Source organism: Microtus pennsylvanicus, chromosome 16 (genome assembly GCF_037038515.1).
Source record: "Microtus pennsylvanicus isolate mMicPen1 chromosome 16, mMicPen1.hap1, whole genome shotgun sequence".
NCBI classification, from domain to species: domain Eukaryota; kingdom Metazoa; phylum Chordata; class Mammalia; order Rodentia; family Cricetidae; genus Microtus; species Microtus pennsylvanicus.
Window position 1 is genome coordinate 29,647,540 of NC_134594.1, and position 16,860 is coordinate 29,664,399.

General features: G+C 45.6%; 1 pseudogene; it reads left to right on the forward strand.

Moving 5' to 3' along the window:
* Positions 1–6,993: 6,993 nt before the first annotated feature.
* Positions 6,994–15,530, forward strand: LOC142836323 (ETS domain-containing protein Elk-1 pseudogene; annotated as a pseudogene).
* The last annotated feature ends 1,330 nt before the right edge of the window (positions 15,531–16,860 follow it).

Genomic DNA, 16,860 nt, shown 5'->3' on the forward strand with positions numbered 1-16,860 from the left:
AATCTGGAACAAGGAGGTGTAGTGTGGCATACCCAGAGAAAGACCATCAGGATCCCTGAGGATAACTGGATGTGGGATTCCCCTCTGTATGCTGTGACTACCATTGGTTAATAAACTGTCTTGGCCTGTGATAGGGCAAAAGAGTAGAGCTAGGTGGGGAAAACTAAACTGAATGCTGGGAGAACGAAGATGGAATTTAGAGATGCCATATAGCTGCTGCCAAGAACAGATGAGCTGGAACCTTGCTGGTAAGCCACACCCACGTGGCGATACACAGATTGATAGAGATGGTTTAATTCAATATGTAAAAGCTTGCTAGGACAAGCAGTGTTTTAAATAATATAGTTTCTGTGTGATTATTTTAGGACTGAGCAGCCTGGAACAAACAAGCAACCTCATTACAACAATAACTAACCACCTACACTGTGGGGGCACCCATCACCTGGGAAATGGCTACGTAAGATAGGCCAGTGTTTTCTAGTCCTGTATTTTAAGGGCAAGTAAAAAAGTGTCCCATATTCTGTGTGAACTTTTCTTTTTTTCTTTTCGATAACCAGGGATACAGGAACAGAGCTGTGGGTAAGCAAAAATTTATCACTAAGAGCTTGCCTTTAGGCTACATCTTACATAAATGGGGCACTTAAAAATACATGACATCAAGAAAAGAAAATTATAATTTATACCAACCTGCTTGGCCACAGAATAGTTTAGAAAATTGAAAGGCTGAGTCCACTGTGAAAACATTCTCACTGTAGTACAGTCTCGCAATTTGATTTAGTTCACAAAAGGAAAGATAAGTGATCTTAAGATTCATGTTCAGATGTCTATGGCTTGAGATTCACAGAGATGTCTGCTTGCGTGCATCTGGGAAGTAAGGACATTCCCTGTCAGCTGTCCCATCTTTTGACACCGCTGCATTATCATCCTCAAAGTTTGTGCCTGAGAATGACACAACACCCTTACCCCCTCCCCCTAAAAAAATAATTTGTAAGGGAAATCCTATCATGTTTTAAGTGGGTCTGTGGTTTCTGTGTTGAGCCACTGTGACAGAGACACTGTGTTCATTAGTTGGTGTTTTGTTATTTTTTTGGTCAACGTGACACAAGCTAGAGTCATCTGAGAGGAGGGAATCACAACTCAGAAAATGCCTCTCTCTTCTTGTCTTGCAGGCAAGTCTGTGGGGCAGTTTCTTGTTCGAGGACTTGCATGGGTGTTGCCACCCCTGGGCAGACGGCTCTGGGTCTTCTAAACTGGCTGGTGAAGGCAGGGAGAGCAGGGCAGTCAGTGGACTTCCTCCAGGGTCTCTGCTTTGAGATCTTCCTGCCGTGAGTTCCTAGCCTTGTATCCCCCAATGCTAGACTGTAACCTGTTAGCCGAAAAAAAACCCTCTCCTCCCTGAGTTGCTTTTAGTCATGGCATTTATCACAGCTATAGAAAATCAAGCTAGGACAGCCGTAGTCATAGTTCTTCTTAGCTCCGTGGGCCACAGGTTAGACACATCAGAGAGAGGATAATACTAAGTTCCTATCAAGAGAGGCTGTTCTTAAGTGTCATCAAGTGTTCCAAATGAATCGTCAAGCCCAGGGCAGAAGCAATGCAGTAACTCAGAATCTAGGGAATCTTCAGATCAAATTTCTCTACAGTCCCAACTCCATCTTCTCAACCTTCCATTCCTTCAATGTATCCACCTCTATTTCCTGCTTAAACAGGAGTAACCGTGAGTGAAACTTCTCATCTTCCCATGCCCTTAATCAACAAACGTGTTTCCACTCTGGGGAGCAGCAAAGGAGAAGGAATTTTAATATGACTTGTCCTTTTGCCAGCGTCAACTTTCTCTCAGTGCAAACAGAAATCGGGACACTTTGAAGCGCATGCCGATAGGCTTTTTGATGATTTTTGATCCTTGAGTATGTCCTTTGAGCTAGCATAGTTATATCTTCATATAACTTGATCTGTTTGCTGCATTCAAAAAAAAGTGAGGAATTTGGGCTCCTTTTGGGAAGAAATTCATGCTAGAGAACGTGAACAGTCTATTGGGGTCACCACTTCCCCAAATCTGGCAGTGGGGTTCTGAAAACAAGCTGGAAGCAATGCTCTAACTCTGCCCAACCATATTCTTACTTAAGTGACAAAATGCAGAGGACATGGATGTGACAGTAAACTGTAAGGTTGTAGAAGCAATTGAAAATAAAGATGAGATTCTGACCCTATTTTTAGACTATCTTACTGAGACGTTAAGAAAATGTAGACATACCGATCTCAGCTCTAATGAAAGTGAGATCTTGCTGGCTACTTAGTTTGCCATTCAGTCTGCTCCAAACATTAGGAAGAAGCTAGAAAAACAGGTATTGAGATTCCAGACATCCGTAAAACAACTATTAAATTTGACCTTTGGGGTTTTTAACCACAGAGATAAAATAGAGGTAGCTCAAAATGGTCCAGTGGAAATGATTGCAGGCACAAAAAAGCCTGACTAATAGCCTAAATTCTAAGGAATAATATATTTCCTCAAGAAAACAAATTACTGTCTACCCAGAGAAAGCCCAAGTAAAGAAATGAGAACTATAAAGGAGCCAGGGCCTGCTGCCTGTCTGAAAAAACAGGGCATTGGTAAAAGAACGGCTCACAACAGGGTCCTGAGAAGCAAACAAACAAATCCAGGGCTTTGCTGTCTTGTAAAGAGACAAGACACTGAAAACAAGAATGTCACATCCTCCGAAGGAAGGATGGACTCTTGGCTCTGATGATGGCTATTGTAGACTTCTTACTGAAACCTTGCTCAAGTAACTGTAGCTATCGTCAAAGACCCCTGAACTACTCTTGACGGGATGGTAAAAAAAATATATTAATATTCTTCTAGGTGCTGTGGCTTTATTCTCTGAGCTAATGTATAATTTAGAATCCCTTTCCAAACAAAACTGTGATAAACCAATGGTTATGTAACCCAAATCAAAAGCCTAACAAAGTCTTTTACATGTAATCTTGGAACAGGGTTTTCTTGTAAGCCTTCATAGGTCTCCCTGATTGTCCTGTTGGAAAGAGATTTTTAGAATTATAGTAATCCTCCAATTGGTCCCAGAACAGAATTTTTTTTATAAGATCATCAATTACAAAGTCGATTTAAAAAAGGAAAACTCAGAACATCCCTCCCAAAGTAGGGGTAGCTACAGTGACACTCCTCCTCCACTAAGTCCAAGTCCCCTTCAACAAGGCCACACCTCCTATTTTCTCAAACAGTTCCACCAACTGGAGACCAAGCATTCAAACATACGAACCTATTGGGACCATTCTCCTTTAAACCACCACATTTCTGTTATATCCCAAATCAAAATATCTGCTTGATTCCAAGAGCAGAGACTCAATACACAATAAACATGTATCTTGCATATATGTAATAAACTTGCATGAATTTTTATCACAGGAATTCAGAGGTAGCCCTCACCTGCTTGAAATGATGACTATAACTTTAAAAAATAATGGCTTGCCTCAGAAGATAAGTGATCTATGTGCAGCCCTACAAAATTAGACTCTGATGACAATATGAAGTTCAGAAATTTCTAGGAACCACAAGATTATGACTAGCTTCTCAAAAGGCTCAAACTTCCCAACAAATGGTAAACTCTTTAGGGCCTGTCCTAACTCCAGAACAGTTGACTTTGGCCCCTAAAAGGAAAGAAAAGTGCTACTAAGAGTCAGACCACTGTAACTATGCTAACAGCCTTTTTAGGCGTGGCTGGATTCGGACTCCCCATATTGGTACCGCTTCCTGAGGCCACATAATGACCGCGCACTCAGGACCCTTCCAGTGGTGTTCAAGAAGAGCAGTGAGATTTTTGCTCTTATTGCCCTGGCCTTGGGAATTCTTGATTTAGCAAAAACCTTTAGCCCTGGGTGTAAGAGTGTACATACAAGACACACACTTGTTTGGGAGCTATCTCCTCCATACTGACGCTCATAAGGTTTCGGAAGGAAGCCGAGAGATCAACAAGGTCCAGGAAACTCATGAAACTTAAGATCAGGAAGCTCAGAAAGTTAAAAGATTCACAACCACCAGACCAAGGTTATAATAGGTGTGAGCGGAAGCAGGCATACACACAAGTTGTGCAAGGAGTCCACAGCCACGCATGGACTTTCTGGAGACAGAGCTGCCTTTGAGTCGCCCCTGCTCCTGTAAGCAACCCTAATATAAACTCACTGGCTCACTAAGGTAGACTTGGTTTCTTTGGTTGGCATGGGTGTCCTGTCTGAGGAAAATAGGTGGGTTTTGTCTCTTCAAGAAAAGTCACACAATAGGAACCTTCACCCAAAAGCTGTGGTGCAGTCTGGGATCTGTAGCGCTATTTCCCCAAACAACTAGGCTCTAGCATGTGGATGGCCAACGTGAGCAGAAGCAGCTACAGCGGGGCTAATAAGCCCCCGCATACCAGCCTGCCACTCAGTTCTCTCTGGAATCCTCGTCGACAATTCTGGGTTCGTGCCCATGCATGCTACTTTTTGTTACTGTGACCCAACAGTGCAGTTTGAAGTCAGGTATGATGGGACACGCACAGCATTGTGCCCTGTGCTTAAGATTGGTTTGGCTAGCTGGAGCTTTTGTGCTTTCATATGTGTTAAGATTGACTTTCCATTTAAATAAAGAATGGCATGAGGGTTTATTTTAACGGCGATTTCATTTAATCTATAGATTGCTTTTGGTAAGATAGTCATTTTCGCAGTATTTTAGAAATCCAGATGGTATGTTTCCACTTAATTTTAAACTTTAAATTTGCTTCCTCCCGTGTGTTGGCCCCAGCAGGCAGCTGTGCAGAGGTAGCACAGGGGGGACTTCCCAGGTCAAACAGAGGCGGTGCCCCATGGAGCTATAGAATGTTATTGGTACAGCTCCTCCTGCAGGTCCCGCAGGGCTGAGGCAACCAGTTCATTCCTTCCATCTTTGTGGAGGCTACAGGAGATATCAATGAAGCAGCTATTTCTCCAACAGTCCGTCCTCCCGTCCCCCCTTCACCCCATCCCCAGTACCCCTTCCATCCCCTCCCCAGACCCCGCTTCCCCGTAGTCATCTCCCCCATTCCCCCTCCCCTCCACCCCCGGCAGTCATCATTGATGGTCCAGGCTGCTATAGCCACCACACAGCTGCTCAGGAAGACTCGGATCTAGAAAAGCCGCCCAGAAGAAGACTTCAAACCAACCACAAACTCCTGAGAAGATTTTTCTTCCCAGTTGTGGAAACGACAGCCACCATCGTGGTCGCTCTTCCAACTGTGGCTAATCTCAGGAAGGCTTTGATTTGGTTGCAGCTGTTCCAAATGCTCGGAATAGCTCAAGAGACTTGAGCCGTGGCAGCTTCAGATGCCAGTTGCATGACCCAACCTACAGCCGCTCCAGATGCTCAGCCGGAATCTGTCCAGACTTCTCCACGGCAGTCGTCCATCTGGCCAGGCAGAAACACCTCCCCGGGACATGATAGATGGTGTCCATGCATGGCTGCTCGTATACGCAGTAGTCATCTCACTCTGGGTGAAGGCTGGGAGACCTCCCTTCCTTTTACACTTCAGCCTAAGCCCCCATAACGCCTCTGTGGTTTTTTATCACAGGTAGAGCGAGCTGATCTGGGAACGGGAGCAGCAGACACAGTCCCCTGGGCCGGAAGCTTCAGACGTACCTGACAGTATCAGAGAGCGGGTAGGAGCGGAGGCTGTGGGAACCTGAGACTGGGGAGAGACCAAGTATAGGGAAGTAGAAGGTAGAGAGCTGAGGCTGTGGAACACACATTGCTGAGAGGAGACAAGCCGTGGAAAGCGAAGAAGAGCTACAAAGAGGAGGAGCTGCAAAAGCTGACTGCCAGAAGAATTCCAGAGGGCCACTGAGGATCTGAAAAAGAAAAAGTTGAGGCTTTCAACATCTTCAACTCTGAGCTATAACTCTGAGAACTAAGGGATCTGACACTCCCAAGGTCAGAGCTATAACACTAACAACTCAAGAGTTCTGTCTCTCTAAGCTGGAGCCAAAACAGTACCTTCAAGGTCCCATAGCCTAGGACTGTAACACTGATTGGGAGGGTCCCAACACTCTAAAGCTCAGGGTTGTTGATATCAAGATAATTGATTTTTGCTCCTTTGTGATTTCTTTTTCACTGAAGAAAAAGAACCCTGGGCTGATAGGTGACATTGATGTTTAAAATTTTCGCTCCTGGACCAGCCCTGACCGCCTTTGACCTCTAGTGAAGGTGGCCTTTGAAATGACTGTAGTTCCATGCTGACATAGTTAATCTTTGTCATGTGTGTATCTGGTTCTACCTGTTGCCCTTGCTGTCTGCTTTTGGGTTTCTCTCTTTTTCCACCATTTACGTTGTGAATAGAGCATTTTTATATATCTCTTAAGATATTTCTCTTCTCGGTATATTAATTACTTTAGAATGTTTTTAGTGAATACTCTTGAATTTGAAGTATATATTTATAATGAATTCACTTTCAATTAATCAACTATACCCATTCGTAGTAGTAAGAATACGTTTAACAATAAAAATATTAGCAATTCCTCTGCTCTGCCCCTTTAACATCATGTTTGTTCATTTTACGTGTATGATGACTGTGTAGCGATATGCTGCCGTTTTTGAATGACAGCTAACTCTTAGACCAACTAAATGTTTAAGAGCAAAACTTTCTTCTCTAAAACTCTTCCTTTCTTTACAAAGATCAGAGTTTTAAACCGATACTATTTTCCTTTGCCTTGCAGAACTTTCATTCTTATGCCTTGAAAGACAAATCTAATAGTAACTTTATATAATTCCGTAGGTCTGCGTCCTTTATTTCTTCTTCATTGTTGAAGGATGGCTTTACATTCTGCCAAACTCTTGAGTTCTCAGTCTTTCTCAGTCGGTGCTTTAAATATTTTCTTCCTACTCCTTTTTTTGCCTTCGTGGTTTCAAAGGGGAAAATGGCCTTAATTCTCTTTCTGTTAAAACTGGGGGGGGGGGCGAGTTTCACCTACATACATGCCTATGTGCCTAACACCTGTGAGCCTGGCACTCACGAAGACGGTGTCAGGTCCTTTGCTTGGGATTGGAGTAGGGACAGTTGTCAGCCTCCACGCGGGTGCTGGGAATCAAGCCTGGGTCCTCTGGAGGAGCAGCCAGTGCTCTTCTCTTCTGAGCCCTCTCTTTAGCCCAAAGGATCTCATTTTTGTTTCCAGTGCCCTACAGGTAAGGGGTGAAAGAATGGGAGGACTACGCATGCGCATTGCATCAACGCCTGTCTGAAGAAGAATTAGCCGAGTCACTTACTTTCTTTTGACTTCTTTCAAGGTTTCATCTTTATTGCTCTTTCCCCTGGAGTTTGTGCAGAACATGTCCAGGTGTAGCTTCTGGCAGCATCTATCTTGCATGTTATTCTCTGAACTTCTACATCCGTGTTTTGGTGTCTTACATAGTTCTTCTTTTCCCACGGTTCGTACATCGCAGTCTTTTTGGTAACCTACACTTCTGTTTTTTCCCTTCTCTCCTTTAGTTTTAGAAGCTTTTATCAGAAGCCATGCCGGTACACTATGCCCAGTATTAAGGTGAGGAGCTTCTAGAACAGCTATGAGTATGAGCTGCATCGCCAGTGGCTGGGGGGTTGCCGCCAGCTCCCTTCAGAACTGAGTTTAAGGCTGCTGGAGCCTTAGTCAAAATAGTTACCACAAGTCCCTTCTTCTGCATGGCCAGAGAGGTAGCTCGTAGCTCATCTTTTCGATTTCATCAGCTTTTGGAAGGATGTGGAACCACCTTTTACCATCGCAAGCAGTTGGGTTAGTCGGTGCACTCGATGTGCTGGTCAGAGGTAGCAATTTCCCCTTTTCCTCGGAGTGACAGGGTCTTCCATGTCTAGGCCGGGCTGACCGGACCCCCTCACCATCCACAACTGCCCAGTTAGTTGGAAACTCGGAATGGGAACTGAAACCCCCCAAAAGTAAAGGTGTGGAAAGGGAACAGAAATGGAATAAGAAGAAAGCTGGGTTAGGAGGGACAAAATGAGGAGCACTTCCGGCATAGGTAGACAACGTTGGAAAATAACAGAGAAATTAGAGAAACCATGAACACTCGCGAGAGGGTTTGGCGAGAACACTGCTCATTTCTGCTCAGCAGGAGTGGTTGGCGCCGTTGTGTTTTGCTCTATACTTAGCCCCGAAGAAAGCCTCAGAACACAATGGTTAAATAAAGCTTTTGTGAAAATGAAAAATAGGGACGGGAAACGCAGGGGCGGCTTCCGGGTGCCGCCGCCGTTGCTCCCCGGCCGCCGCCGCCGCCGCCGCCGCCGCCTTGGATCCCGGGCCTGGGGGGCGGTGGGGCCTCGCATGGAGCCCCCGCCCCCCGGAGCTGCCGCCGCCGCCCCCGCCGCGCCACACGCAGGTCCCTCTGGAATGGCGTGAGCACGTCCCTAGCGATGGACCCGTCAGTGACGCTGTGGCAGTTTCTGCTGCAGCTTCTGAGAGAACAGGGGAACGGCCACATCATCTCTTGGACCTCGCGGGATGGCGGTGAATTTAAGTTGGTGGACGCAGAGGAGGTGGCGCGTCTGTGGGGGCTGCGCAAGAACAAGACCAACATGAATTACGACAAGCTCAGCCGGGCGTTGCGGTACTACTACGACAAGAATATCATCCGCAAGGTGAGCGGTCAGAAGTTCGTCTACAAGTTCGTATCCTACCCAGAGGGTGCAGGGTGCTCCACTGAAGACTGCCCACCCCAGCCTGAGGTGTCTGCAGCCTCGACTGTCGCCATGGCCCCTGCTGCTATCCATGCAGCCCCAGGAACACCCAAGGGTGCAGGAATGGCCGGCCAAGGTGGTTTAGCACGCAGCAGCCGGAACGAATACATGCGCTCGGGCCTCTACTCGACCTTCACAATCCAGTCCCTGCAGCCACAGCCACCACCACCTCTGCATCCTCGGCCGGCCTCAGTGCTCCCCAACACTACCCCTGCAGGAGTACCAGCACCTCCCTCGGGGAGCAGGAGCACCAGTCCGAACCCCATAGAAGCCTGTTTGGAGGCTGAAGAGGCTGGTCTGCCCCTGCAGGTTATCCTGACCCCACCCGAAGCCACAAACCAGAAATCACAAGAAGAGTTGAGTCTGGAGCCAGGTTTCGGCCGTCCACTGCCCCCAGAAGTGAAAGTGGAGGGACCTAGGGAAGAACTGCAAGCAGTGGGGGCTGCGGGCTTTGCTTCAGAAACCGTCAAAACGGAACCAGAAGTCTCACCCTCAGCTCGGCTTCCAGCTGTCATCATGGAAAACACAGCCCAGGTTTGTGGCCTCTCTGCCTCTGCGGCTGAGATCGCCCAACCCCAGAAGGGCCGGAAGCCCCGGGACCTGGAACTTCCACTCAGCCCAAGCCTGCTGGGTAGCCCAGGACCTGAACGGACTCCTGGATCAGGAACAGGCTCCGGTCTGCAGGCACCAGGGCCAGCATTGACGCCATCCCTGCTACCCACACATACCTTGACCCCGGTGCTGCTGACACCCAGCTCACTGCCCCCCAGCATTCACTTCTGGAGCACTCTGAGTCCAATTGCACCCCGTAGTCCAGCCAAGCTCTCCTTCCAGTTTCCGTCCAGTGGCAGCGCACAGGTACACATCCCTTCCATCAGCGTGGATGGCCTCTCGACCCCCGTGGTGCTCTCCCCAGGGCCCCAGAAGCCATGACTCCACCACCACTCCCTTTCTGGGGTCCCTCCATCCGTGCTCCTCAACTCTCCAACTAGCCATCTCAAGGAGAAACAGCTCAACTGACAGACTCATGCTCTGCTCGTGGTGGGGTGGATATTCCTGGGAAAGAGAGAATCTTTCACTAACTTCCACCCAAAATAGACAACTTCTTTCTTTTTTGCCAGCCTCCCAGTGGCCGCCTTTACACGTCTCCTACTTGAATGGTAGACGTGGTTTATTTATTTATTTTTTGAAGGCCACTGGGAAGAATCTGGCCTAACCCTTTTAGGAGAGTGGGTAAGACATCTCCTCCATTTCTTCCCCAGTTTTCTCCCTAAAACAAGACAATCAGGGTATGGCTTGATAAGGACCTTTATTTATTTCTCAGCCTGCCCTTGGGTCTTTATTTTGCAACCTGGGTTGAAGAGCTAGTTTGTTTTGTTTTATTATTCCTGGCCATATCTAAGTCCAGGAAGCACTTAATGGTTTGGGAGTGGTAGCCAAGGAAGAATCACACTGTTCACATAGGAATTGCTACCTCCCCAACCTTCTCAGTCAGCTTGTTCTTTCTCAAGTAAGCTTTCAGCCAGGGAGGAATACTCCTCTTGTTCTTCCCCTGAGAAGCCATTCCTTTGTCTCCAAATTCCCTGGGGGCCTGCCTATTACCTCCCAATGGAGGGTTTTTTTGGGGTGGTGGTCCCCGTCTGGGGGGCCCCTCCAGCCAGTACTCCAGGGCTCTCTGTCTCCCATCTTCTTCCATTTTGATAGTATAATCTATTTTTAAATGGGGCTTTTCGATAGGGGAGAGGGAAGCATCCCTTCCTATATCTGATGGGTGGGTAGGCGGGTGGGTGGGAAGTAAGAGATTTGGAGGCGGTCTTCCTGCCAACCCCAAGTGTTTATTTTTGATACCAAATGTGTATTTTCAGCTCCCTCCCTCCCAGCCCCCCAATTTCCTGCGGGCAGGTGCAAAGGACCCTTTTAAGTGTCCCTGGAGTTGGGAGGGAGGAATGGGGAACATGAAGCCTATCTTGTATCAATTCTAGGCTGGAAGGAATGGATTCAAAAAACTCCCAGGCTCACCTCCTGTCAGCACTGGCCCAGACCAGGCCTGAAGACCTGGGGGCTGGTGATTTGGGGGACGGTGCTACACTCGTCTCCACTATTTGTTTTACTTCCCCCAAATGGACCTTTTTTTCTAAGAGTCCCAGAGAATGGGGAATTGTTCTGTAAATATATATTTTTAAAGGTGTTGATGAAAAAAAAAGAAAATGAAAAATAGCCGTGTTGGAAGCTCAGAGCACCCCTGGGGCAGAGGACCTTTCATGTTCCTCAAGCTGGGGCAGCAGTAGAACGATTGTGAAATTCCGCCCTTCTCCCACCGCCGGAAATTTAGCCTGGCCCCTTATGAATTACATTGCTTAAGACAGGAACCAAAAGCTACGGAGAAACCCTGTCTCGAAAATCCAAAAAAAAAAAAAATATGTTTTGAGATGGTTTTATTTGGGGTGACCCACCCTGGGGTTCGGTGGCCTTGTTGCCTTGGCCTAGGATTATCGCTGCAAGCTACCATTTCCCACCGGCTTTATTTTATTGATATTAATATTATTCCATCTCATTAAACTGGGAGGCTCCTCTGAGCTAACAGATGTGTAGTTGTAGGTTAAGAACTTTGTGAAAAGCCCGAGACACATCTGGACATAAAGGAGAATGGTGATCATAAGGTTTATTGAGCGCTCTGAGCATCCAAGACGTGGCTCCGTAAGCACACTGAACGGCATTACTTAATTTTCCCTCATAACAGCCTCAGGAGATACTGTAATAAAACAGATTCAGAAACTAAAGAGAGAAAAAAAGGAACCTATAAACTATAACCGTGCCATAGCAGGGGCAAACGGCCTTCCCTTGGTGGGCCCCCCTATGTGCGGCAATCAGAGCCCCGCTGTCCTGGGCCCCTCTGTGACTGTTCTTTTCACACAGTGTTCTAAATTCTAAGAAGAGGTGTTTCTATTCCTTCCTCCTTTCTTTGCCTGGAACCATTTTTTTTTCACATACAAAATTAGAGTGTTAACAGAGAGACACAGAAGGTGGGGCCTGAAGTGATTTTCAAGGAAAAAGTAGTTGGATTCTCTGGCTTTCAGACTCGAAGGCTGTGTCCAGACCAAGAGCTCATGCAGACGTGGGAGTCTTCCTCTTGTGTGTTGATATCGGGCTGTGTGCTGCCCTGAATTGCTGCATGTCTGTGAAGTAGCGGTTCTTCAGATGGTGCCTCATGCGACAGGCTTGATTGCACAAGTAGCCTTTGACTCTATACTTTGACTTTAAAAAAAAAAATCACATTTATTTATTATTTCTCTCTCTGTGTGTGTGTGCGCGCGCGCCTGCGCCTGCATGTTTGTGTGTGGGTGTCTGTTGTCTCTGTGAGTCTCTGTGTGTCTGTGTATGGATGCATGCGTGTAGGGGTCAGAGGACAAGCTGCTTCTCTTCCCACCATGTGGATCCTGAGAATGGTACTCAGGTTATCACGTTTGGTGGCAAGTACATTGATGCACTGAGCCATCTCCCTGTCCCCTTTGACACCATCCATTTTGAGGACAGAGAATAGGTCTGCACCCAAGTGGCCCTATGAATGCCACTTTATGTCCGGCAGCAACCACATGGTATAAATTGATCAACGACTTATTCCTGGGAATAGGAAGGATACCACCCTATAAACATCAGGGTGAACTGGTAGTGTAGAACATATGGTTGCATTAAGAAAACTAGCCCATGGGCCGGAGAGATGGCTCAGAGGTTAAGAGCACAGGCTGCTCTTCCAAAGGTCCTGAGTTCAATTCCCAGCAACTACAAGGTGGTTTACAACCATCTGTAATGAGATCTGGTACCCTTGATGCCAGAATACTGCATATATAATAAATAAATCTTTTTAAAAAAAAAGAAAACTAGGCCTGAGAATTTATTGAACACATCAGACCAGAAGAAGGTTGTAATTCTCTCATTTAGACTCAATAATGACCCCAGTGTGAAAGACCCCCGGTGTGGGGAGACTCCCGCTCAAGTCTCAGAATAATACCCCCACCCCAGGAACTCATGAGAGACCATCCTTGCTGCAATCACAGGAGGTGCATTAAGGCTAGTGGGTACCATGTGATTACTAAGCCTTGGTTTCCCCATTTTCAAAAGAGGAACAGCAATGCTCAAAATTATAGAAGGTGTTAGAGAGGACATAAAAGGCACTCATTCAACTAAGCAGCAACCTCCTGGCCCATAGTCTGTAGGTTCATGCATTAAAGAATGCAAAGGGTCTTCATTTCGGAAGGCAAAATGAGAGTTGTGCATTCGAGAAGCAAAATGATGTGCTACGTATGGACGGATGTGCTTATGAGCACACACACTCTTGCTTGGTGCTTCCTCATTTCACCATCTTAGGAAAGGCAGAGAAGGTGATGCTTAGGGATCGGTTGCAGTTTTTATGTGATTACTTATCCAAAGGTGGAGGAGGGGACTATGTTTTAAGATCTAGCAAAAGTGGGATCAGCCATCTGGGTAAGAAGACCGATCAGAAGCCACATCACTGACGCTAGTGAGAGAAAGTCGTCTAAGTAATACACAGTAAGTTCTTTTGCTTGCAAGAGACAATGGATGTATTAAAGCCAGGCAAGATTCCTACAGGGAAACAGATGGGAGCAATGAGCATCTCCAGACTGCAGTCTTCTTGAATGGCACCATGCACCAGGTGAATCCAGTTGCCCAGAGAAGAGCAACAGAAATTGCATGGTAATTGCTGTTCCTCGCAGACACCAGACCTGCAGGATCAGAAGCGGGTGAGATGGGGTGATGGAGTCCAAAGGAAATGCCAGGAAAGCACTTGTTCCCTCTCTTCTCCACATGCCAGAACTACCCAGAACACAGGGAGACTGTAGAGACCCGGGACTTCCATTCCCCCTCCTCCACGCAGAACCAAGAATATCCCTTCAGAGCTACAAGGATCTAAAATTTCTCCCTTTGAACTCACTACATCTATACCATCAATCACTTCCATAAATATTCTTTGAATTTCTTATTTTCTGTTCTTTAATCCGTACTCTTGCACATGTCTGTGATGGTTTCTCTTTTGTCTGTATATTGCTCAGTTAGGCTTGAGGACTGCGACGTGTGTCTTCAAACAGCCCACGATAAGACACTCTCTACTATATTTTTGCCCACGCCTCATATACTTCCTTTCTTCCTGTGTTTTCCTTATCTTATCCTTAGTCCCTCTTCTTTTAATTTCCAAATTATAACTTTCCACTGTCTTAAAAATCTCCAAAGCCCGTGGGTACCAACAACATCCCTGCATTCTTTTCCCAGATACTTTTTTTGTCCTCTTTTTTCCTATTCTTATCCTTGCTCTCATCCGCCTCACTTCTCTCCCACATACGACCTTAGTGATGAGAGTCTGAGTACACACCACGATGCCTGCCTTTTGTCCTCCAGCATCGACCCACGCCTTCAGGAACAAGGGTCCTCAATGGCAATGTGTCAAGGGGGAGAACCAGGGATGAAAAATAAAGACAACAAAGAGAAGCTAGGACTGGCAGGTTTTGCACAAGCTGATGACTTCTCTTGAGCAGGATTAATAAGCAGCGCAGTTCTTTACATACTGTTTGCAGGAGGAAAATGTCCAAGGCCGCCAGAGAGCTAAATCCATGTTGGCAAAGAGAACACAGGATGCCTCGGACACAGCTGCCATAGGACTGATAACCAGAGGGAAGAATCGGGTCTCCAGAAACCACAACCTTGACTCCTTCAAGGCCCTGGATCCAGTCCCAGCCTAGTTCTGGTCTTGGAAAAGGATACAGAACCACCTTTTTCTTTGTTCTCTCATCAGGCGTTCTGAGGAAGCCTTGCATCGGTCTGGCTCTCAACAAGCGTTTACTGAAGTCAAATGGTAACTATTAATTGGTTAGTAGGATACTCGCATGGTGGGACTATCCAGCCAGTAGTAATTGCTCCCACAGCTAATATTCTCAGGACACCCTGAGCACCTGGATGGAGAAACTAATTTCTGAACTAAGCCAGCTCAACTCTAGAACAGCCAAGTCCCATGTGAACATTGCGAATGGTTCAACTCAAAGAATGTAGCTAGAAGAAAAGAAAAGAAAACAAGCAAAAATAAATATGTGTAAGTCCTGGTGTCTTAATACATAAGAAACACAAACAGAACACAGATAAAAACAGTGCCTCCAACATCTGCTAATCTTACTGTCATGGCCTCCAGTGAGAGAAAGATGAAATCTTGGAGAACGTAAAAGAATGACTATAAGTATGTGCAAGGAAATCAAAGAAGAAACTAAATTCCTGATCCAGACCACAAAGCAAAGGCTGACTGAAATGAGGAAGGTAATGGAAGGTGTGAAAGGGGAATTCCTATCTCGTGCTGGAAATTAAACATGAATTGTCTGGGGTATCACCCAGAGAGGGCTACTCAGACACAGGTTTAAGTCAATATAAATTGTTTTTTAGCCAGCCAGTGACTGCATTGGATGCTTGCAGTCCCGGTGTAGCCCTGAGCCTTTCTTGGTGTGAGCTTTTAACCACAAAATATCCTGGGCTGACATGCTTTTTTTTTTTTTTTTTTTTTGAGACAGGATTTCTCTGTGTAGTTTTGGTGACTATCCTGGAACTAGCTCTTGTGGACCAGGCTGGTGTCGAACTCGCCTGCCTCTGTCCTGAGTGCTGGGATTAAAGGCATGTATCACCACCGCCTGGCTGTGGTTACCCATGGAATTAACAATGTGGGATTTCTCTGTTATGTTAAATCACATGATTGATACGGGAAATGGATATTAAACCAGATTGTTTGTAACACTTCTATTTCCGATGGTGATTTTCTATGAATATGTATTCTTTCTATATTCCTGACATCTACTGCATTTTAAACACCACGTGCTAAAGCGGTGAGATGGCTGAGTAGAAAGGCATGCGTTGTGGAAGCCAATCTCTGCAGCTCCTGCATCAGCTCCTGCCTCAGCTCCTGAATCAGCTCCTGCCTCTAGGTTCCTGCCATTTCAGTTCCTGCCCTAACCTCCTCCCCTCCTCCCCTCCTCCCGTGACAAATAGAAATAGCAATGCAGAAAGAAAAATAAGTCAGATAAACCCTTTCCTCTCCAAGTTACTTTTACCATGGTGTTTCATCACAACAGTGCTAACCTTAACTAAGACAAAGAGCAAATATAAAATAATAATAAGGCATGAGTGTGAATACAAACATATATGAGATGCAAGAAAAAACCAAAATCTATAAATTATAGTCATATAAAAAGTAACAGGCAGCCTAATCTGCAGAGTGAGTTCCAGGACAGCCAGAGCTACACAGAGAAATTCCGTCTCAAAACAAAAATAAAAACAAAAAACAAACAGAAAAAAAAGTAGGACATTGTTCTAACGGCATGGAAAATTTCCAAAAGAATCAGAATAGAAAATTCCCCAGAGTTAAGTAAAGAGATGACAATACAGAAACAGGAGGCACATGGAACACCAACTAGACAAGACCCGAAAGTTCCCTCCCTTTTCATATTCTAACTAAAGCTTTAAATATGGAGAAAAAAAAAAAGCAGCATATTGAAGGCAGTAGAAGGGAATCACCAAGTGACACATAAAGCCAAAACCACCAGAATAATAGGCGTGCCAGTTGAAAGTCTACAACTAACAACACTGATTGCTATGCCCAGAAAAATTACCCATCATTATTGAAGAAGAGTCATTTTCTATGTTAAAATTGGCTAAAGGACTTTATGAGCACTAAGCAAGCTCTACAAAAGACCCCTAAAGGAATTCTTTAGATTTAAGAAAAAAAACTAAATCCACCCATGAGGCCACAGGAAATAAAAAAAAAATCACTTAAGAATAATAATCAAGCAAAAGAAGAAGAGGGGGAAAAACCCCAATACTACAAAATCAACAAAAAGAGAGGAATCAATATGTAGTTTTCAATAATAGCTCTGAAAACTAACAGTCTCCATTTTTCCAATAAGATGACAAAGACTGGTAGATTATATCAAAAAGAAGAAACCATTATTGTCTTCAAGAAATGTGGCCCACAGTGAATGACGGATACTCTGTTAGGTAAATGGTGAGGGAATGATTGTAAATAAATGGACCTAGAAAACAAGTAGGTGTCATTGTTCTAATACTTGAC